The following is a 24,295-nucleotide window of genomic DNA, read 5'->3' on the forward strand; positions in this document are numbered from 1 at the left end:
CCCCTTTAATACATTGTTCTGGGAAAACTTGTTATGCATAAGTAGAACAATTAGACTACACCGTTATATCTCACCCTGCACAAAAATCAACTCAAAATAGATTGAAGACTTCGGAATTGGACCAGAAACTATGCATCTCCTAGAGAATGAAGACTCATCTGGACACAGTAGCACATGCCTGTAACTCCACTGGCTTGGGAGGCTGAGGCAGGAGGATCTCGAGTTCAAAGCCAGCCTCAGCAACTTGGGCCCTAAGCAACTTGGCAAGACCCTGTCTCAAAAATACGAAAAGGGTTGGGGTTGTGGTTCAGTGGCTATGCACCCATAGATTCAATCCTTAAAAACAAAAAAACAGGGTCAACAGGCAATGACTTTCTCAGTGGGATTTCCAAAGCTCAGGAAATGATGCCAAGAATTAGAAAATGGGATGTCATCAAATTGAAACACTTCCGCATAGCAAATAATCGGGAATGTGAAGAGGGAACCTACAGGATTGGAGAACATCTTTGCTATTCTTCTGACAGGATTAATACCTGGAATATATAAAGAACTCAAAAAGCTTAACACCCAAAACCCCAAACACCCAATTAATAAATGGGTGAATGAATTAAACAGACACTTCTCTAGAAAAGAAATATAAATGGCCAACAAATACATGCAAAAATTCTTGGCATAATTAGCAATTTAGGAAATGCAAATCAAAACTACAATGACATTTTTGTCTCTCACCAGTCAGAATGGCAGCCATCAAGAATACAAATAATAAATGCTGGAGAGAAAGTGAAGAAAAACACTTTTACACTCTGGGTAGGACTGTAACTTAGTTCAACCATGATGCAAATCGGTATGGAGGGCCTTTGAAAGACTAGGAACAGAACCAACATATGACCAGATATACCATTCCTTGGCATTTATCCTGAAGAATGAGTCGTCCGTCTATAGTCTATAGCCATACGTGTATACTCATGTTTATAGCACAGTAACCAAACTACAGTACCAGTGTTGGTGGGTGTCAGTAGATGAATGGATAAAGAAAATGGGATATATACACACAATGGAGTTTTATTCAGCGATAAAGAAAATTGAAATTGTCATTTGCAGGAAAATGGATGGAACTTGAGACCATTAATTATGTTAAGTGAAATAAGTCAAACTCAAAAGGTTAAGGGTCACATGTTTTCTCCAATATGTGGAAGCTAGAGAGGAAAAGGGAAAAGGTGAGAGAGAAAGTGTGTGTGTATGTGTGTGTGTGGGGGGGTCATTGCACCAAAAGCAAAGGGAGATCAGTATAATAGAGGAAGGGGGCCAGGTGGTTGGAAGAGAGGAAGGAGGGAGGTGCTGGGGAGGGATATTGACCAAATTATATTATTTTGTGCATGTATGAATATGTGACAACAAATCCCACCATTATGTGTAACTATAATGCACCAGTTTAAAAAACCAAACATGGAGAGGGGCGGAAAGTCTGTTTCAGATAGGTACTGTGGTGCACGCCTATGATCCCAAGTGACTTGGGTGGCTGAGGCAGGAGGATTGCAAATTCCAGGCCATCCTCAGCAATTTAGTAAGACCTTGTCTCAAAATAAAAAAGGCTGGGGTGTAGCTAAGTGGTAAAACGTCCCTGAGTTCAATCCCCAATACCAAAAAAAAAAAGTCTGAGTTTTAAATTTGCTAATATGATCAATACCTATAGATATAGCCCACATTAGAAAAGAGTTCTTGGGGAGCCCTCAAGAATTTTTGAGAGTCCTAGTACTCTTAAGAGTTTGGTCAGTGGAGGGTGTATATTATTTTTCATAATAAACATATAATAAACATATTCTAAATATATCTGAGTTTGCGGACATCTTTTGGTATGCGTGAGGTCAGGTGAAATGAAATCTACCTTAGAAATAGACCACTGGCCCCTTTGAGCTACCTGGCACTTTTAAGCATGCTCCCAAAGCCCTAAGCAACTAAGTTTCTAAAGGAAAGTGTGTTCTTCCCACTTCAGTTCCCAAAAGCTCACGTCTTCATTCCAACGTCCAAGGCATTATTTTGAAGAGAAGAGCCCTAGTTACTGTAATTGTTAATAAGGCCGCCTGCTGAGTGCCGGGACCCATTTTTCTATGTGATCAGAACTACACTCCCCCCTTCCTGACGTCTCATCCACTCTCCTTCGCAGTCTTAAGAATTAGCTGTGTGCAGATAAGTGCCCTTAATCAGTTCGCCTTGCATTACAATGTAAAGTTTCTCTCGTGTTCCACAGAGAACTTGATTTTCATTTACCGTCCATGATCACAAGAGTAGTAAGTGGATTCCTAGGAAATTTCAGGAAGTGGAACAATGTTGCAGAGATGGAAGGGGAGTGGGGGCGGGGAAATGGTGAGCTAATTGATTAGTTCAGAATCTTCTAATTTCCATGAGGGATGGAGGAGCCCAATTTGTATTTCTCCTTAGCATCGTATTCTCACAGATTGTCTGATGTTTCACTATCATCTTGACAGAACAGCCGACGTATGATTGTGTGGAACAGGAGATCTGTGGCATTTTTGCCCTGTGCGTTTATTAGTTCATGATGAGAGTATTTTGACTCCATTAGTTGATTATCTGAGCACTTGAGGAGTGAGTTAGGATGACAGTGTTCCTGAATCCTGAATTTCCAATGCCACTGTCCTTTGAACGCAGTGGACAACTCCTCCCTAATGCTAATATTCTGGACTTTGAGGACCATAAACAGCGTTAATGTCCTCTCCTGAGAAAACTTCTGGGCAGAATGCTCCCTTATTCAGAATTTTTCTAATGCTTGCATACGGCTGGCTTTGTTTGTTTTCTGTCAACACTAGTTCTTTGCCGGGTTCCAGGGTTAATTTGCACGTTTGTCATCCTGAGGGTTTTTGTTTTCCTGCCCCCAACCTGTTTATGGAGTCTCTCCCGAGTGGATTTGAAAACCTCCGGCTACTAGTGTGAGCATTTCATGTGTACATGCAAAGCGGAGGGGAACAGATTGTGCTCATTTGCCAAGTAAGCCTCTTTGGTGTCTCCCACCTGCTAAAAATAACAACATTCCTCCAAGTGAGAGTTGAAGAAAAACACTGCAGGGCAAGTTTTCCTCACAGATGCACAGCACCTAAACAAACTTGGACTGTCCTGTGTGGCTGTCACCACAGCTGTTTGCTGATCCCAATAGCGGCTGGCTCCTGTGAGCAAGAAGGTGTTTTCTAGCCTGGAGGTCTCCACCACAGACCCCACAGTGGGAGAGGTGCTGACTGCCAGGCTTTGTGTGTCCGCCTGTCTTCCTTTGCCATTTGTTGGTTGACCAGGATCTTGATGAGTGGCAACGTGGTGTAGAGGAAGATACTGCCATCTAGTCCCTTTTCTATAACTAGCTTGTATTTGCTTTTTTTTTTTTGATCATGTATTCATTTGCTAAGTATTTATTTCATTCCAGTTATGAGTTGGGCAAAGTGCTAGTTGTAAGAAGAACAAAACCAGCAAGGGTAAGTCCTTGTCTTCCCTGGAGATTCACACTAGAAAACTGTGATATAAATACTTCGAAGTGCTAGATGGTGCCTTGAGATAAGGAGGGAGGACTTGGCTGGTGGGTTGTGAAGGATGAGTAAGGATGCTTTAAGTAGACGGGGAATGAGAAGGAGGGGAAAAAGGAGAAGTTGGGATCTTATGTATAAAGTGATTCCTCAGTCTCCAAGGAGTGTTGGTACTGTGGCACCCTACAAATACCAAAATCTGCAGATGCTCAAGTCTCTTATGTAAAATGATGCATTTAGCTGGGCACAGTGGTACACACCTATAATCTTGGTAACTCGGGAGGCTAAGGTGGAGGATCACAAGTTTGAGGCCAGACTAGACAACTTGGACCCCGTCTCAAGTTTTTGAAAAAGGGCTGGGAGTATAACTCGATGGCAAAGCTCTTATCTAGCATAGGCAAAGCCCTGGGTTCAATTTCTAGTACAATAAAAGGTACAACTGCATATACCTATACAATCCTCCCATATATTTTAAATCATCTCTATAGATTATTTATGATACATTATACAATGGAAACTGTTACATTGTTTCATTTATACTGTATTGAATAATGATTAGAAAAGTGTTCAATGCAGATGCAATTTCTTAAATACTTTTTATTGGTTCTTGATAGTCATATATAACATTGGAATTAATTTTAACAAAATTATAAATGCATAGAATGATTTGCTCTAATTCAGTTCCCTACACTCCCCTTTCTTCCCCTGTTCCCTTTACTGATCTTTCTGCTATTTATAGTTGTTGTTGTTGTTGCTGCTTTTAATTTATTTTTTTTAAATTTTTTATTTTTTTTTATTGGTTGTTCACAACATTACAAAGCTCTTGACATATCATATTTCATACATTAGATTGAAGTGGGTTATGAACTCCCAATTTTACCCCAAATGCAGATTGCAGAATCATGTCGGTTACACATCCACAATTTTACATAATGCCCAATTAGTAATTGTTGTATTCTGCTACCTTTCCTATCCCCTACTATCCCCCCTCCCCTCCCCTCCCATCTTCTCTCTCTACCCCATCTACTGTAATTCATTACTCTCCTTGTTTATTTTCCCATTCCCCTCACAACCTCTTATATGTAATTTGTATAGTAATGAGGGTCTCCCTTCATTTCCATGCAATTTCCCTTTACTCTTCCTTTCCCTCCCATCTCATGACTCTGTTTAATGTTAGTCTTTTCTTCCTGCTCCTCCTCCTTGCTCTGTTCATAGTTGCTCTCATTATATCAAAGAAGACATTTGGTATTTGTTTTTTAGGGATTGACTAGCTTCACTAAGCATAATCTGCTCTAGTGCCATCCATTGCTGCTTTTAATTTAGTGCCTCGTGGATATACACGGTAGTGAGATTCATTGTGCAGGAGATTTAGGAGTAGGGGGCATGTGGAAGTGTTGGAAGAAATGGTGACATGGATGAGATGTGGTTCAGGTCAGAATTCCTCCTAAGCCAGTGAGGAGTGGGGTGATTGGGACGTGGGCATTGATGATCCTGCTGATATTGGAGACCATGACTCTGTATTGTGTCTCTTTCCAACAATACTTACATGTTGTTAGAGCAGGAACGGAGGAACCCAGTTTCCTTTATGTAACATGGGAGTCTCTTCTAACCCTGTTTATTTAATAACCAAGAAATAAATAACATTAGGTGTGAACATCAAGGAATTTATAAATTTAAACAGGGAGAAAGAGAAAGAGATATCTCAGCAGCTTCAGAGGAAGGAGAATCCTGGATCTTGAGCTCAGCTCTGGAGAGACTGTCACTCAAACACTTTGTTCCTGGGGCTCAGTGCATATGCATGCTCTGCTCGTCCGGACTGTTCTGGAGGCCAAGCCCAACCTGTCACCTGTGGAAGTCCAGCTCAGAGCATTTCAGGGGCTTTACCTGTAACTATGAGTTTTAAATGTGAAGATCTTGACTCATTTCTTTCCAAGTATGCCCTTGTAGTCTAGAAGCATTAAAGTTTTGAAAATTTTGACCACATACAATTTAAAAAGTTTTAAGTACTGAGAAGAGGACCACAACTGTAATATGTGTAACAGATGAAGGACTAATATCCATCTTATATAAAATGTTACTACAGATTTAAACAGTAAGCTAGGTTATGGAAAGATGGTCAGGAATCTTCAGTGGGAAGAGAGAAATATTTTATGTATAAACACATTTATATAGGCAACAGGAAGAGTCATATTGTGAAAGTACATAGCCTAAGAAATATGTAAAAAGATTCTTACTGCTTTAATTTGAATTAATTTGAACAAGGTAAGATCATTTGTCATCTATTGGGTCAGTGATGTCATGGGGCAATAGGTATGGCCTCAAACCATGGGATGGTCTGTGGCTTGATGAGACCAACATAGGGCAACTTGGCAATTCCTACCAGATCCTGAGCCTATAAGATATGCAAGCATAGGTTTTAGAAAATCATTTTTGTGATAGAAAAGATTAGACTATATAAATGATTATCTTTGGGACAGCAGATCAGTGGCTGAGGAATCCTGGTCACAGTGGGCCCTGTCTCGGGTGAGGAAGCTCAGACCTGGTGGTGAACATAGTCCGTGGGTAGCTGCCTCAACACCCCGTTACTGTCTTTGGCTCTTCTACCTTCCATTTCTGCACTGTGGGCAGGAAGTTGGGGGACATAGAGAAGGTCAATAGCATGTTATTTGCATTTGCTCACCTGAATTTCATTACCCTTTGTAAAAAATCTTTAAATATAACTATGAAAATTTAAATTTGAATATTAGATTTGCTTTTATACACTAGTTTTTTTTTATTACACCCTAAAATGAAGCATGTCTGGCTTATGGTGGTTATTTATGTCACTCTGGAGCTATTCTTATTTATCTGGTTTTCTCATCATAGGCTTCTGTGGCAGAAAACATGTTGCATACATTCATACTTAATTTTATTCTCAATTATGATTACACTTCCAAATTCATTGGAAAAAAATATTATGTCCTTACGAAAGGCTTTGTTTCTCTTAGCTGTGATCCGTCTTTCAAGGTGACCACTGAGCCCCAGCAGTTGACTATCAGGGGAACCTCAGCAGAATGCAGAGTCTATGAAGGGCCACTCTGGGGCCCACAGCTGTGTAGAGGAAATGAGTGGGCTCACAGCTGAGTGGTTTTGTTCTTTTCCTGCTGCCCTCGTTAGGGTTCTGTGGCACAGGTGAGGGAAAGAGCTGGTGTTCTCCCGTCCTGTTCTGCTGCGGTGTCCCCACCGCCTATTGAGTCCCCTCGGACATCACTTTATGATCTGAGAGGACTGACTTGGTTCATTCATCGATTGAATGAGAGGATTGGCTTAGACAACTAAACAAACCTCAGAGGTTAGAGGTTAAGAACATATAAGTGCTGAATGCCTGGATTTGAATGTCAGATGACTGCCTCTGCAACCATGGGAAAACTTACTCAACCTCTCTGATCCAGAGTTTCCTCATCTTTTAGCTGGCGATAATAATGATACATAGCAGAGAGATTGAGAATCGAGTGAGGATACCTATAAAGCTCATAAAGCAGTTTGGTGTATAACATGTTCAATGGATGCTAGTTTCTTTGGTGTTAATTTTATTTGTTAATGCTGGCACCCTGTCTAAGGGATTTTTCAACTACAAAAGCCTTTGAAACCATCTGCTTAAAACGAATTCTAAAATACAAAGTGGGAAAGAATTTGATAGTTTGGGAAGAACAGGTAGGAAGGTTGTCAGATAACTGTTGACTTACTCTAGCCAGACTTTGTTTTTCTCTGCTCGGAGCTGACTTTGAGTCTAGGGGGATGGTGCCATTCCTCACCATCCTGACCCCTCCCTCATTGTCACAGCTGAGACCATAATTGGTCAGTAAATACAAAAAGTTGGTTGGAACAAGGAATCACTTTTTTAAAAGTGTATGTATGAAATGTTTCAGCATAAAACACAAAATGTGCATCCATTCACCCATTTTTAGGCATAGGGTTGTGGTCTTTGAGAAGGTTTCTGTTAATTATGGGTTTAATGCAAAAAGATACAAATCTTTAAAGTCCCATCCTGAGCCTAGAGGAGTGGAGACCTTGGGTCCCCAACCTGCCTGCAGTCCCTGGCCCTGCCTGCTCTCTGTGCAAGGGTGTGGCCAGACATAATTTTTTAGCCTTCTCTTTCTTAGCCATAACTGAAGACAGACATTTAGGGCTCATTTTTTTTTTAAATTTTAAGTATTGTTCCTAAAGTACTTCCATGTAGAGCTATAGGCAGAGTGGGCCTAGGATAAGAGAATTTAAGAGGAGTCTGTGTTTGTGACAATTAGAGGTATTTGGGAATTATGGGTTAATGTTTTTTGTCAGCTCTTTTATTACTGTGACCCACAGACTTGAGAAGAACAATTGGAGGAGGAAAACTTTATTTGGGCTCATGGTTTCAGAGGTCTCAGTCCATAGACGGCCAACTCATTGCTCTGGGTCTGAAGTGAGGCAGGGCATCATGGTAGAAGGGCACAGAAGAGGAAAGCCGCTCAGGACATGGCAACAGAAAGCAGAGAGCTTTGCTCACCAGGGACAAAATGCAAATCCCAAGTCATACCCCAAGCAACCTGCCTCCTCCAGCCATACCCTTACTTTCTTATAGTAACCACCTAATTAATCTTATCAGTGGATTATTAATCCAGTGAATTAGTTTAAGATCCATAACCCAATCATTTCACCTCTGAACCTTCTCACATTGTCACACACATGGGCTTTTGTGGGACACCTTGTATCTAAAATACAACAAAAGTGGAGAGACTGAAATTCTGTGACTCCCTCATAAAAAAAATCCTCAACACATGTTTAATTGTACACATTATGGGATGGATTTGAGACAGGCAGATAGTGTGTTCAGAATGGGGAGACCACATCCCATCACATCCACCCCCTTCACCTGATACCATTTGCCTGACACCTCACTTTTGGCCATCCCCTGTCTTTATGTGCTGTGCCCTAAACATATTTCTAACTGGGTTCTAGTTCTTTCCACTATTGCCAAGACCCCACTGAGATATGCTGTCCTCCAACTGGTTCCTGGTCATTTATAGGGACAGTGCTATCTTCTGGAACCAGCTCCCTAGACTTGGGCCTCCTCTGTCAGGTTTCTTCCCCTTCCCACCCCTGCCGTAGGTATCACAGAAGCTACAATGAATTTGCCCCAGTCTCAGAGGTAGTAGCTCCTCTGTATGCTTGGATGTCAATTTTCAGAGTCCTGGGGTTCTGGTCCCATTTGGGGCTCCCATTCAGAAATGAACAGAAGTTGCACTGACATTTCAAAGGGTGCTGCTGAGAAAATATGCAGGCCTGTGGCTTAGGCTGTGGATTTAAAGTTTTGTGTGAAAACTAAAGAACAGTGATGTAGTACTAGACTGATTTCAGACATAACGATCAACTTATGGAAGTGATGATTGGCAATAATTTGTGATGCTTATTAATAATAGTTATGAGATAGCAGGCATTAGTTTAATCTTTATCAGTATAGTTGAGGTCCATAAAGGTTTACAACTAATCGAAAATCATATAGATAGTGAGGGGGTAGCACTGAGATTTGAACCCAGATAATCTGACTCTGAAGCAGAAACTTGAGCCACCCATCGCTCTATCTCAGCCAGATTTGGTAAATATCTAGCTTTCTGTCCTATAATTCAATTCCAGAATTCTTATTATTTTTTTTTTTTTGCATTGATCTGCACTATGTAGAATGAAGACCAACTGTGCTGTGGTTATAACAAAATGATACCCTTTGTCGCATCTTGCTACTGTGTGGGAATTCTGGATATTGTGAAGCCCCTTCCCCAACCCCCACCCACTAAGGAATCGGGCAAGAAGCAGAGGAAGGGAGGAAGGGGGGTTAAGCTGGAACATTAAAACCACACAGAAGCATTTATGAAGAGAGGTTGCATTTCTGGACTGTCACATAAACCATCTGGAAAATCTAGTACAAAATCTGTTGATGTTTATGCTGTGGACAGTCTCCTTTGGGGTGCATGCTGCCGGTAGCCTCCAGCAGTTACAGCAGAGCAGGGATGCACAGCCTTCGACTCCTGACACCCACATGGGCTGGGAGGTGTGACTAAGGAAGGTGCTTTGGACTTGCACACAGTGTAGGGTCAGAAAAGGGTTGAGAACCCAAGTGCTCCTGAGAAGGAAACTCTTTAGAAGTCAGTGTGATTGTGTTACTAGTGATTCTTGAAGAGCAGGCATTTAAGGGGCTCAGGGAGCAAAACATCAAACTGAAGGCAGGAAGAATGTTCTCCAGTGTGGAATAGGAACAGCTAGTAAAAAGCAAAGTTTAAATATGCTAGAAGGAAAGTTGCTCATTTGATCCCACACTTTGAAGATGTAGGTAGCTTTCCCCCATTCCTTAGTGTCGTGGGTTTAGCTATAGCTAAAGGATGACTGATAAGGAATTAAAATTGTCTCCATGTTTTTTGTGTTTTTTTTTTTAAAAGAAATCATGGTGTTTTTTGTAGGGGTGGGTTATAATAAAACATCTATTTAAAACAAGTTTTCAGGACAGATCTATTCAATGGAAATAGAACATTAGCCATGTCATTTAATATTTTCTAATAGCCATAATAAAATAGGTAAACTAATTTTGATATTTTTCACCCCATATTAACCCAGTACATTAAAAAATTATTTTAACTTGTAATCAATATTAAATTTTGCAGGGATTTTTATTTTTTTGTACTAATTTTTTGAAATACTCTGTATTTTACATTTTCCGCCATCTCAATTCATGCTTAACCCTGAGTGGCTGGTGACCACTGGACAGGAGAGAGGAAAGGAGCAGATCTGGAGGAAGGGAGGAAGGGCAGAAGGGCAGTGTTAGAACCTTGGGATTCCCTGGAAAAGCCCTACATGCCTTTCAGATTCTCATTGATGGTCTCCAAGGCTAACCTTCCCAAGGGTCCATTTCAGTAGGTTGTTGCTGGCAAGCTAAGAAGATCCTCTCTTGCCTGCTTAAAATCCATCTTTCCCTTCCTGTGCCAACTGTTGATAGCTTGCATTAAACAATTTTCACCAGATTTATTTTTTTATTATTCTGAAGAATATCTCTTTGGCTGTTTGGCCTCATCTTATTGTTCTCCTTGACCTTATTCTCAAACTCTCCTTCTTTTCCATTGGAATATGGAGAAGGCGGTGTGTGTGTGTGTGTGTGTGTGTGTGTGTGTGTGTGACATAGGATGTATAGAAACCCCACTACTATAGTGGGGACAAAAATAACTCATAAATGCAGCCTCCCAAGGCATCAGACTCCATCTCTTCTACAGGTGAAAAATAAACCAGAGGTACTGATGACAATTTTGCATGCAAATTGGTTCGCAGAGCCGGAGACACTCAACTCATGTGTACGATTTTCTATTTCCATGCACCAATTTGGGAGTTTGCACGTGAACGTGGTAATTGTTCATGCAAAGCCGAGAACGCAGGTGTGGAAGCCTTATTTAGAACATGAGGACCGACCGCTCCTGTTCTTACTTGACTGAGTTTTGTTGAATCTTTTGTGACATTTTGAATGGAAGAACATTATTTATTAAAATGTATTTACAACATATGGGATTTTTTTTGTGAGTTTTGTGAATGGTTTATGTGACTGTGCCACTGAACATAGGCTGAGTCTCCATAGAGGGTGAGGAAAGAGAATCCACTGGTGGCAGTTTGCTGGTGCATCTGGGGATTGGGGGGTGGTAGCACCTTCAAATAGACAAATGGGTTTGACTTTGAGGCAGAAGCTGTGCTAAGCTCACAGAGAGTGGAGTTTATTCTGCCATAAGCCTCTTGAAACAAGTATTACATATGGTGAATTTTTAATGTTCCAACTGTTTCCATCATGCATTATTTTATATCATTCAGAAATTTTTGAAAAGTCTCCCAAGACTTTAAACCTCTGTTATAGCTTTGAGATCCTGATAATAATTTGGGATAAAAATAGTCCCATTACCTCGTGCTCTATCCATATGCCAAGTGGATGTGTGCTCAGACCCTTGGGTACCATACTTCCTGGGAGATTTGTTTTTCCATTTTCTGTGACGTGGGGTTAAGTTTCCCAGTCACTCCTTGTTACAAAGCCATGATCTTTGTCCGTTCTTTATTTGGCCTCTCTGCAAAGTGAAATGTTTATGTTCTTCCTTTGCTCTTTGATTTCCCCCCCAGTGGCACAATCGTGAATTATTCTGACTCTTAACAGCTTTTTTATTCGACCTATCACCAGTGCTTTTCTTTTTTGCTGCTTCTGTATTTCCTGCTCATACTTGTGGGGACAGAGAAAGGAAGGACAGTGAAATGGAGGCAAGGTGGCCTTTTTCCTTGTTGGAAGTGAGGTGTGAAGTGGAGTTGGAGATGAAGCTGAAAGGGTCGCTGGAGACGTATGGTAGTAGTTGTACAACACAAATGTACTTAATGCCACTTAAAATGGTAAATCTTATGTGTATTTTACTACAGTTTTTTAAAGGCCCCCAAATTTCTTCTGAGTTTACACTGATTGCTGATTTTTTTCCAGGAACAATGATTTTTTTCATCTTAGTGTCATAGATAATCTACTTTGGGACTCAAGAGTATGTGGGCACCTCAGAGCTTACCATCCCCCAGAGTGACCACAGGTAGCATCTTACACTGGACTCTCCCTGATGGAAAATGTGCTGATGTCTCGATGTGGGCCATGGCCCTGTCAGTGGAGAATTTCTTCATTTAACAATAGCTGTTAATGAGCCTGCTCCAGGCACTCTGGGTTGGTCTGCTTATTGGCAAATAAAGCTGGCATGGATCCTATGGGTCCTGGTCTAGTGGAATTTATTTAGTGGGGAAGACAGGGTGGGGGTGGGGTCATTGAGTAATTTGTATAATTAAAAGTTGTGATTAATGCTGTGAAACAAATGATAAGCAATGATATAGAATAAAGCTGCCTGATGGAACAAGACTTCCCTTGAGCCACACATGGAAGTTTGAATTTTCTAGTGGCCACATTTTAAAATGGGGAAAAAGAAACAAGTAAAATTACTCATATCCCATATAATCTCAGTGTATCCCAAATATTGTCATTTCAATTTGTTACCAATACAAAAAGCTGATTGGATGTTTTGCGTTCTTTTTTTTTTTTCTTGCTAAGTCTTTGAAATTGGTGTCTATTTTTATACTTTAGCATGTTCAGTTAGGTCTAGCCACTTTTCAAGTGCTCAGTAGCTATATGATGAGTGGCTGCTGTCTTGAACAGCACAGGTAAGTAACAAGCTATGTGTGAGAAGAAAGAAGGGAGACAGGGAGAGAGGAGGAGGGAGCTCTGGCAGGGTGCTCATAACTAACTAGTATAGATAAACAAAGTCTCCCTCTATTGCTCCCCCTCACAAATTTTTTTTTTTCTTCAGGCCCATGAAATTTAGAGGAGGATCCAGATTCTGACATTGACCACCAAAAAAAAAAAAAACCCAAAAAACCAAAAAAAAAAAAAAACCCGATAGTGTTATTCCCCTGTAATCGTCCTCTTACACAGTTCTGTCTTGTTGACATTGTTATTTTGTAGTGAAGCCTTGCAAGTAATTTTAAAAAGGGGTTGACGATCTCTATTTTCCCCAGCCCCCTCCCCCTGATTTTAATGTTAACCTCCCAGTGACACACTCATAAGGGTTTGGTTTGTATAGAGATAGGCACAGAGAGTGCATGTATGATTTTGTATTATGCTTTTCTCAATCTGTGCTTCATGACACTCCAGGTCAGAGAGAGATCCAACTTATTGTTAATTACAATTACTGTTAAAAAGTCTACATTATGGATGAGACATGGTGTTGCCAGACTTTGTACCGTGGAAGGGCCACATACTGCATGGGTGTGGGGAATTTAAATGGCCCTTGGTTGTTTTGGACTTGGAAGATGCCCTGTGTCCGTTCCCTGCCTGGCTCCTAGTGGCTTTTCCAGATGATGGATGAGTGAGAACATGTGTGAGCTGTAGAGGGACCACGTGAACCCCAAGGTCAGGATGGGTTTGTGGGCTAGGTACCAGCTGCCCAGGGAGGTGTGGCACTCCTTGAGTGGGATCCTTAGCTTTTTCACATGCCTGTCTGAGAAGCTATCCCGGTGATCACACTCTTTGCTGAAGCTGAGACTTCTCGTAAGCGCCTTGCAAAAATGCATTATTTTTCTCATATCGCCACAATGGTGTTATATTTTCAGTGCTTATTACTTCTATACAGTGTCTTGAGACATTGCCCTAGAAATCCACATAGGGTCTCATTCACATTCTAAATAGTTTAATTTCCATGTTGTTTGTACATATTCATTAGCGGCTGGTCTTTGATGCAATCAGTTCATTGTACTCTCAAAATCAAAAGAGAACTACCAAGAGTGTCAGCTATCATGCTGTTGTACTCGATTAGGAAAACGGCATAAAATATTGATAACTAGCTTTCCTCTAACTCAAAAACTCTCCTTGGATTTGATGTGGACCACTTTGGTTAGCAGTTCTGAAGACTTGGTAATCCTTTGTGTCTTCCCTTCTCTACAACGTATATTTCTAAGTGTATGAAATGTTTTGTTTAATATTCCAGGGTTCAATTTCTGATGAGTTGATCTTAATGTTAGTACCCACTGCTAAACCTAAGCAGCGGGAGGCCTGGTGTTTTTTTAACAGAATATCAGCCTCTGTCTTCTGACAAAATGGACTGGTGAGATGAGTAGTAATGCCATCTTTGGGGTTCGATCAGTGGGTACAGTTATGGGAATTACTCGGGTAGACTCCTTTCATCACTTCAACACTGAAGTTTTTACTGCAGTGTTGTCTGCATGTGTGTAATTCAGTGACTGTATGTGACCCTTTGAAATGAAAAACCAGTAACTACCTCCTCCTCCCACCTCCCTGTTGCCATGGCAACCTGATGCTTCGCCAGTGTTGTGGGGTCTGGTGATGCCTCTTAAAAACTCAGTGGATGAGGCTTCCCTGGCTTTGACACTTACTCCCTGATTGGCTTGCAGAATCCTTGGTTTATAGAAGCTGAAACAAGTGCTTTTGGTCTCAGATTTCTGTGTTTCTCCATGATTTAGTTAAGGTATTAAGAATAGTGTTTTAGAATTGCAAGGTTCAGTAGCAGGAAGCCATATAACCTGATTGAAATAATGAGCAAAGTACCTAAATAGACATTTCTCCAAAGAAGACATAGAAAGGTCGACAGATAAACAAGAGTGCTTATTAATAATCGTCCAAAAATGCAAATGAAAACCACAGTGAGGTACCACCTCACACCTGTTAGAATGTCTTTTATCAATAGACTTGCAAGTGTTGGAGAGGAAAGGGAGTCCCCCCCCCCTTTTACACTGTTGGTGGGAATGTAGGTTAGTGCAGCCATCATGGAAACAGTGTGGAGATTCCTGAAGAAGTTACAAAGTGAACTACACATGACCCAGCAATCCCTCTGCTGCGCAATTACACAAAGCTGATGAACTAGCAAATGGTGAAGATATCTGCACTCCTGTGTTCCCTGCAGAATTATTCACAGTAGCCACATGGAAACAACCAAGTGTGTGTGTCTGTCGACAGGGGAATTGTGGTACAGATACACATAAAATATTGTTCAGCCTTAAAAAAACAGTCCTCCATTTGCAATAACCTGGATGAACCTAGAGGCCACTCATAAGCCAGACACAGAATGAAAGATGCATTGCTGCATAGTCTCACTTGTATGTGGAATCTGAAAAAAAAGAAAGAGAACAGGTGTCTGATTGGTAGGGAAGAAGGAACCAAGCCGTAGTTACGTAGGATGAGTGGGCTAAAACTCTAGGGTGCAGTGAAGACTGTGGTAAATATTAAATGCTAGCGATTTGCTAAGAGTAGAGTTTAGATCCCCGTATATGTGCATGTGTACACATATCAAGAGAGGTAACCATGAGAGATGAGTGGCAATTTGCTTGATGTAGAGATCACTTAATATCTTGTGTATCAAGGCATTTGTTTTCCTTAAATATATGCAATAAAAAGTAAAAATGGTGTTTTATGAAAGCACACTGGTAGTTGCTAGAGTTCAGAGGATTGGGGAATAACTGCTTAGCTGGGTGTGGGTTTCCTTCTGGGGTGCTAAAAATGTTTTAGGTTTAGACAGAGTTGATGACTACACATTATAAATGTACCAATGCCAGAATCTTCATTTTAAAATGATTAAATTTATGTTATGGGAATTACTTTAATTAAAAAAGATGTTATGGGGGCTGGGGTTGTGGCTCAGTGGTAGAGTACTCGCCTAGCAAGAGTGAGGCACTGGGTTCAATCCTCAGCACCACATAAAAGTAAATAAAGGTATTCTGTCCATCTAAAACTTAAAAAAATTTTTAAAAATGTTATAATGGTGTGACCCCGTGAATTGTTTTTTTCTCATGTTTTAGAAACTTCAATTTTTTTAATAAGATGACAGAAATCAGAATCTTAAAAGCCCTAAAGTGAACATTTTGCAGATTTAGAAATGACACATATAATCTACATAGGCTGCAAATGTTTAGAAAATTGAATTCCTATTCCTTACCTATGCATTGAAAAGCTCCATATTGAAAAATAATTGATCTTTAGTGTTTTTGCTAAGTGGATCTACTACAAAGGCCAGGCAGACTGATGTAGAAATAGCAGTCTTTAAATGAACTTAAAAAAATTATTTTTGGTCGAACAGTGTCATTATCAGCTTCACCTGTGAGAAATTCCCTGAGAGAGGTGCTGTCGCCCTGGCCTTGTGCTCCGTGGTATTGACAGATCCATTAGCGGATGTAATTAGAAAAGCAAAGCCAGACTTTGAATAATTGGGTTAAAGTCACAAATGATTGCTGGGTAAAATAATTGGCACGTTGCTGTCGCCTGCGTGGTGCAGTTGAGTGGGGCCTGCAGTGGTTTCTTTCTTGTGCTGGAGGTTGGTACCTTCCAATCATCAAGTCTGAGACTGCAAAGACATGATCGCCTGGACTCTTCCTAAAGGCATCTGAAGAGCTTGGTTTCCAGGGAATAAATGTGGCTGCGAATGTTTTTACTAAACAAAACATAGTCATAGCAAAAACAAAACCTCCTCTATCCCCGGAGTGTTGAGAAATGTGTAGTTGTGTGGATTATGTTTTTCCCCGTTTTCATTCCTTTCTTTTCCTTTTTTTTCCTCTAACTCTTGGAATAATGGTTATTTGTTGATATGGTTATTTTCTGAAAGAAAAACATGTATTTGAAAAAAAAAACTTGGTTCTCATGATTACTCAAAATGCATTTTTCAACAGCTGTTTCCATATTTTTATTTTTTTTTAGAAAAGCCTGTTTTTGGGGGAAAAAGATTTTCAAGGGATTAAAAACATAATTATATGGTTCTAAACTCTTTGTTCATCTCAACACCAGTATAGGGAAAGGGGGGCGGTTTAGGAAGCAGAGGCCAGTGTCAGACACCTGCATAGGTGTCCCTGAAACACATATACATGATGATGTGGGAGTGACCTGTCACATGCACTTTTCACTACAGAACTGCTGATGCTCCAGCTGCTCCTTAACAGTGCCAGGAACAGGGTTAAGGAAGGATTGTGGGGCACCTCTCCCCCACATTTATCAAAGCCACATCTAGACTTTGTAGCCCACCAAGTCTTGACTTGGAGTTGTATAGGGTTGGAAATGGTAAGATTCTCAATGTCTGACTTCTTGAAGGTAGAATTGGAAGTTGTGGCACCATGAAGCCCATGTGCCCATTGGCAGTAACTTGGCCAGGTGGGGCAAGATGCTGCCTCCTGGGACTAAGGGAAACTTCAGGGCTCATCATTCTTCCCCTGGCTTATGGCTCTTTTTTCCTTTCCTTACATGGCTCCTGGAGACCCCAGTTCATGGCCTGGGAATCTGTGCCAGACCCTGTGTGCCTCCAGGCTGGTGCACTGTGGGGCATTTAGAAGCATTTCTGGCCTCTACTCACTAGGTACCAGTGGCACCTCTACCCTCCACACCAGCATCCCGGAGTTTTGACAATCAAAAATGTCTTTAGCCTCTGGGTGCAGTGGTGTGCACCTATAATCCCAATGGTTCGGGAGGCTGAGGCAGGAGAATTGTGAGTTCAAAGCCAACCTCAGCAACTTGGGCCCTAAGCAACTAAGTGAAAATCTCTCTTTAAATCTATCTTTAAATGCAAGAATAAAAAAGAGCTGGGGATGTGGCTCAGTGGTAGAGCACTCCTGGGTTCAATCCCCAGTACAAATAATAATAATAATAATAATAATAATAATAATAATAATAAAGTTCAGCCATTGTCAAATGTTTGCTGATGGATAGAACCACTCCCCAATAGAGAACCTCTGGGTAAGAGCTAGGGTGTGATGAGGAGGGGTCCTCACTGTATTCTAGGTAGCCATGTTTGCCAGCAGTATTTATTACATTAACTTTACTGCTGAATACCATGCTACATTTATTAGTTTGAATTTCCACCTATACTTTACTCCTGGTTCTTAATTGTTCCTTTGGTCTATTGATTGATGTTACAGTACTTTGATTATAATAAATTTTTAGTGTATGTTAACATCTAGTAGGATTTGTGGCTCTGCACCTATCCAGGTGGAGGAGAAGCCAACCAGAGAACTGGCCTTTACACTATTGTAAAAGGACAAAGCCCTGGGATGGGAGGAACATGGACATGGCCTGGTGGGTGGCCAGTCTGGACAAGGCTTGTGGTCTGGTCACTGTAGATGGGACATGGGCAGAATCAGAAGTGGAGAGGAATGTGACCACCCCTAAGGGGGCTGCCCACTCTGAGCAGGGTGGCATTTCCTTTCCGGGCAGAGTAGCCGTGGCTGAGACTGCCTCATCAGTGTCCCTCATCCTCCACATACGAAGTTATGATTGGAAATTTTTACTTGTTATATGATGGTTTATGTAACTTCAGAATAATAGCATTTTCCTGATTAAAACCCCTCCAGGATGAAGGGGAACCATTTTCCCTAGCAATGCTCCTTAGAACACCCCTTTCCTCCCTGCCATCTTACTGTCTACAACTCCCCCGAGAAGCCCCTGCACTCTCTGGTGTCTGGGCAGGCAGGGGGCAGGCACTCAGCTGTGGCAATCCCCCTGCCTGCTGGCAGCAGATGTCTTCCTGTGTTGTTTCTTATTCCTGTTCTGGTTCTGGTATGGGGGGACTGTTTTGGTTCACACTGAAACATTTATTGGTTATAAACAGATTCCTTAGTTTCCAAGTAGGAATAACAAAATCATTGCATCTTTAAAGTTGAAAGCTCCTTTTGCAATTTCCTTTCCAGGGTCTTCAATTTATAAATGAAGGAAAGACCCAGGAGATGGGGAGGGAGCTTTGTGATTTATCCAAGGTTACATAATCAGTAAATGAGATCAGACAACTATGACAAAACAGTGAAGAGGTTTCTCTGATGGGTAGGGTGAGAAACGGACCAACCAGCTTACCATTAGTATGAACATCCAAACATATAAATCATTCCCTCGTTTATTTTTCTGGTAGTAACATTGAGGGATTGGTACTTTATAAGAACGAGCTTTTGTGTGTTTTTTTCCTTTTAAGGTTAAGGTTCAAATAGAAAAATGAAATTAAGGCTCTTAATCATATTTACAATAGGAGTCCTTTTTTCCCCCCGAGATAGGATTGTTGAGATTCGTTTTTGTTTTTGTTAACCATGAAGCTAAATGTACTTTGACAGCACGCATACCAAAAATTAAAGTCGTAAAATTGCCAAGTTTTGACAGGAGATACATCTTGAGATTTTTAAAATAAAAATTTAAAAGGCGTTATGTTTTATTCAGGAAGTGTTTAACTATCAAGCAGTTGATTGACTAATATTTTTAGTGCACTGGTTTGGGAGTATAGAGATTGAAGGGCCTGAGTGGGAATGGAGAACAATTTAATGGCCCCTGTCCCATATTGTCATCACTGTCCTCAACCAGCCTGGCACCCCCGCCCACTACTACTAACGCTACTGACTAATGGTGGGTTATGGGCTTTGCTGATTACACGCTCATCAATCTATCTGATTGTCACCAGTGCTTATGATGAAAGACAGGTGAAGTTTCTCCATTTTCTAAATGGAAATAGTTTATAGGCCACGGTCAACAACCAGGGAGGAATGCTGCTGACAGTAGAATCCTGCCTTGTGTCTGGCACAAACCTGTAGTCTTAGCTACTTAGGAAACTGAGGTGGGAGGATCACTTGTGTTCCTCCTCCCCCCAGGGTTTGAGGATAGGCTGGACAATGAGTGAGACCCTGTATTTAAAAAAAAAAAAAAAATCCTGACTTCTATACACATCAGCTGCTTGTATTTTTTTTATTATAGCAGGATGCATAAGAAGAAACACAAATTAACAAAATCTTAAAGGTTTATTATGGCAGAGCTTGAAATACCTGACACATTTAGAAAAGTTTGAACTGTAGAGAAAATTGAAGAAAGACTTAGATTTATTTTTTTGGCAATGCTGGGGATCAAATCCAGGGCCTTAGATTTTGTTAGGCAAGATCTTTGCCACTGAACTCCATCTTTACCAGATTTGCCTTTGGATTTTTTTTTCCTTTCCTCTTTAGGAAAAGAGGAAAGGAAAAAAATGTATCTGGAAATTATCCTTCAGGGGAGAGATTGCATGCTTTTCTAACCAGTCTTACATTTGTCATTGTTATTAATGGAGGTTCCTCCACGATGCTGGACACTTGATTTAGAGTGAATCATTGCTATGGATTTTTTTTTCCTGTAAATTTCTTACATGATGTATGGAAATGAAAGCCACAGTATCTAATGATACATAGAATTCTTAAGTACCCTAGATCTTGATTTTAAATTTTTAAAAACCAAGCATCATTTAAAAAAACATTATCTTGCCAGGCACCATGGCACACGCCTGTAATCCCAGTGACTCTGGAGGGTGAGGCAGGAGGATCGTGAGTTCAAAGCCAGCTTCAGCAATTTAGTGAGACACTAATCAACTCAACAAGACCCTCTCTCTAAATAAAATACAAAAAAGGGTTGGGGATGTTATCCAGTGGTTAGGCACCCCTGAGTTCAGTTCCCAGTGCGAAAACTAAACGACTTCTTTTTGGTGGGTGGTACTGGGGATTGAACTCAGGGACACTCGACCACTGAGCCACATCCTCAGTCCTGTTGCTTAGCGCCTTGCTTTTGCTGACATTCTTTTAAATATTTTTTAAATATAAAGAAGAAAATAAGAATGCCTTATAAACTCTCCATTGAAATGATCCCTGTAATAGTTCTTTGTGTGTGTGTGTGTGTGTGTGTGTGTGTTTACGTGTACGTACACACCCAGGATTGAACCCAGGGGCACTCAACTACTGAGCTATATTCCCAGCTCTTTTTATATTTTATTTGGAGATGGGGTCTCACTGAGTTGTTTAGAACCTCACTAAGTTACTGAGGCTGGCTTTGAATTCACAAACCTTCTGCCTCAGTCTCCCGAGCTGTTAGGATTCAGGTATGCACCACTGCACCGGATTCTTTTTATGATGATTTTGAAAGTATTAAGTCAAAATGATCTCTCTACTCTTTTCTCCCTACTCTAGTCCCCCTGTCCAATGTTTACATCTTTGAAATTTCTTCCACTTTACTCATGCCAATCCATCTTTCTTTCTTTTTTTTTTTTTTTTTCAAATTAAGCATGACTGTCATTAAGAGTTGGGTACTTTTTAACTTAACAATGCATGTTATACTCAACCCATATTAGCACATAACAGATTTACCTCAATTTTCTTAATGTTCATAGGAGTCATCAGTAGGTTATTGCCATTACTGAATAGTCCTTAATGAAGAACTCTTTGGTTCCAGTTTTTTGCTATTATAACAATACTGTAGTGAATATCCAAATTTTTTCTTGTGTTTATTTTTCAGTTTTTTTATTTAGACAATTCTAATATTTATAAAAATAGAGCATAGAAAGACTCCCAGATTTTATTATCCAGATGTTATAGTCATATCTGCCAATCTCTTGTCCCAGACTTACCCACTTGACTAAGAGCACATTTTAAAAAAAACAAAAACAAAAACAAAACTCTTAGGTATAGCAGACATAATACCTTTATTTTTTTTAATGTGCTGAGACTCGAACCCAGTGCCTCGCACATGTGAGGCAAACGCTCTGAGCTACAGCCCCAGCCCTAATACCACATATTTTAAAACAGCTCTAAGACATCTGGCCTCACTATACCATGTCTCAAACTGCATTTTAATAGATTAGGATTCGATTTTTATGTGTGACCAGGGTACCATCGTCACACTTAAACTATTACTGCAGTTCCTCAATATCCAGTCAGCGTTCACATCTCCCCAGCTAATTTACCACTTTCGGACTTACCATGTCCAGGATGCAGTAGTGCTGTCCAGGTTGGAGGAAGACAGTCACCCCTGCATTTAGGGGGAGAAAGGAGGTAGAGAAAAGGAGCCTGGCCCAGGTTGGCTTGTGGAGGAGCAGGGGCAGGCAAGGAGAATCTTCCAGGACAGCCACCTCAGTACCCACGTGAGTGTGCTGCCCTTGTACTCCCCTACAGTGAAAGGTCAACCCTCCTCCATTGAGAGTAGCTCTGTTGGTTGGAACCTGGTGACCTAGCAACTATCTTGACCCATCCTGTGGCTGTGATGCTGCTACTGTTTCCTTATACACTTGATTGATTGATTGATTCTAGATGGACACAATTCCTTTATTTATGTGGTGTTGAGGATTGAACCCAGTGTTCCACATGTGCTAGTCAAGTGCTCTACCACATAGCCATAATCCCAGCCCTTTTTCCTTATATTTTAAAAGACGTTTATGAATCTACTGTAGGATTAACACCAGTTGTGGGGTTGTTGGGCAGAGGGGTGGGTGTGTGTGTGTGTGTGTGTGTGTGTGTGTGTGTGTGTGTGAGTTTAGGTCTGAATGCATCCTCCAAAAAGGTCTGCTCCTACCAGTTGTAATGAGCATGGCTGTTTTGCTAGCATAGGCATTATAGAAGTAAAAGAAAACCTGTAAAAGAAGTAAGTAGGAATAAACTTGATAAATATGCAATATCCAAGTGGAAAAAAAAACTTTAATATGCTCCTGAGGGACCCAAAAGAGGAGTTGAATAAATCAAAGTTAGGCTATGTTGGATGGCATGATGGAAAAATATCCATTCTCCTTCATAATTTGAACATGAGTCAGTAAAACTACCAACGTTTTGGGGGTGAGGAGGAGGAATTTAATCAGCTGAGTTTTTAAAAGACCATTTGGAAAAACGAAACAAATTTAGACAAGATTGAGAAAATAAACAAGAAGGTAAGAAGATTCAAGAAATAGCCTAACTAGATATGAAAACATATAAAACATTGTTAAAAACAGTGCTATATACAAATAGATTACAATCATAATCTTAAGTAAATTCATTTATGTGATAAAAATCACATCTCAAATGGATAAACTCTGGGGGGAAGATGTTGAATTCATATCACATACTTAAGATAAATTCAGGATTTACATGCACAAATGAAATATGTGTTATAAGAATTCACAGGGAAATTGTTTTATAATCCCATCTTTTATAACATGAAACTCAGAAGCCATTGAAGACAAGATTGATAAATTTTTCATAAAATAATTCATGATAAAATCTACTTTATGCAAAGTCAAAAGACTAGCAACAAATTGGGGGAAGAGTTTCCCTAATATATAAAGAATTCCTACAAATGAATAGAAAAGACCAATAATCCAATAGAATACTAAGTAAAGATTATACACAAGACAGTTCACAAAAGAGGAAACAGCACTGAAATACAAAGTGCTTACTAAAAGAACAAATTACCTAGAAGAAAAAAAAATTCCTACCTCACAGGGATTACTTTTTTACTGAGATTTTCCAGGGCATGGGAAAAGAAACACTTTCATATACCACTGATAGCGGGAAAGTCTGTACTATTCTATGAAAGAAGTCTGGCAATATCTGAAAAAATTGGTCTGTAACCCCACAATTCCATGTCTAGGAATTTATTTTTTTAATGTGGTAGGTGTATACACGTGTGAAATCATGTAGGAATATTTTTATTAAAACCTGTAGAAGCAGAAGTTTGGTTGTGTGTTATAGCTTATACAATCTATGAAAAACGGATGGGGAAGAGCTCTGGGTACTGTTGTGGAATGGTCTGTAGGAAAAGTATCCTGTCAATTGATGGAAAACCAGGTGTGTAATGTTATCCAGCCATCTGTATAGAAGGGGAAGGAGATTATTATTATATTATAATAATATATTATTATATTATTATTATTATGTCTGAATTAAAAAATTGTCAATTCATATACAAAAAAATAATATTTATTGCCTCTAGGGATAAAACTGGAGGTAGGCCTAGGCTGTAGACTTCTCATTACATGTACGTGTATATATACCATTTAACTTTGGAGCCTTGTCTTCCCTTCACAAAAATAACTAAATTTAAGACCCAAATTTTAAGATAGTATAATAGGTGAAAAATATTTCTTGTTTTGACATGTGAACTTCTAATGTTAATTTGAGTGGCTTTTCAAGTAAAGACTAGCCTTTTATGTTTTTTAAACAACTGCCTGTTCATACCCCTTGCCCATTTTTCTATTTTGAGGGGAGATAGGTGGAAGGCAGTAATTTCTTTGCAAATTAAGAACTTACATTTGTAAGTGTCACTGAAATTTTGTCTTTTGACGCTGTTGTTTTTTGCCACCCAGAATTTTGTTTTTGCATTTGGTCTCTTCCCCTCCTTCTTCCCTCCTTTCCTCACTGGGGTGGAAATGACTTTTCCATTGATCACTGAGAGTATTGACTAGATGCAAGACATCCCATCC

General features: G+C 40.2%; 1 protein-coding gene across 2 annotated transcripts in view; it reads left to right on the plus strand.

Moving 5' to 3' along the window:
* Rftn1 (raftlin, lipid raft linker 1) overlaps nt 1–24,295 on the plus strand; it is a 195,489-nt gene that overhangs the window by 57,915 nt on the left and 113,279 nt on the right. The gene's annotated exons all lie outside the window — the stretch shown is intronic.

The sequence above is a fragment of the Ictidomys tridecemlineatus genome, chromosome 2 (genome assembly GCF_052094955.1).
Source record: "Ictidomys tridecemlineatus isolate mIctTri1 chromosome 2, mIctTri1.hap1, whole genome shotgun sequence".
Lineage (NCBI taxonomy): Eukaryota > Metazoa > Chordata > Mammalia > Rodentia > Sciuridae > Ictidomys > Ictidomys tridecemlineatus.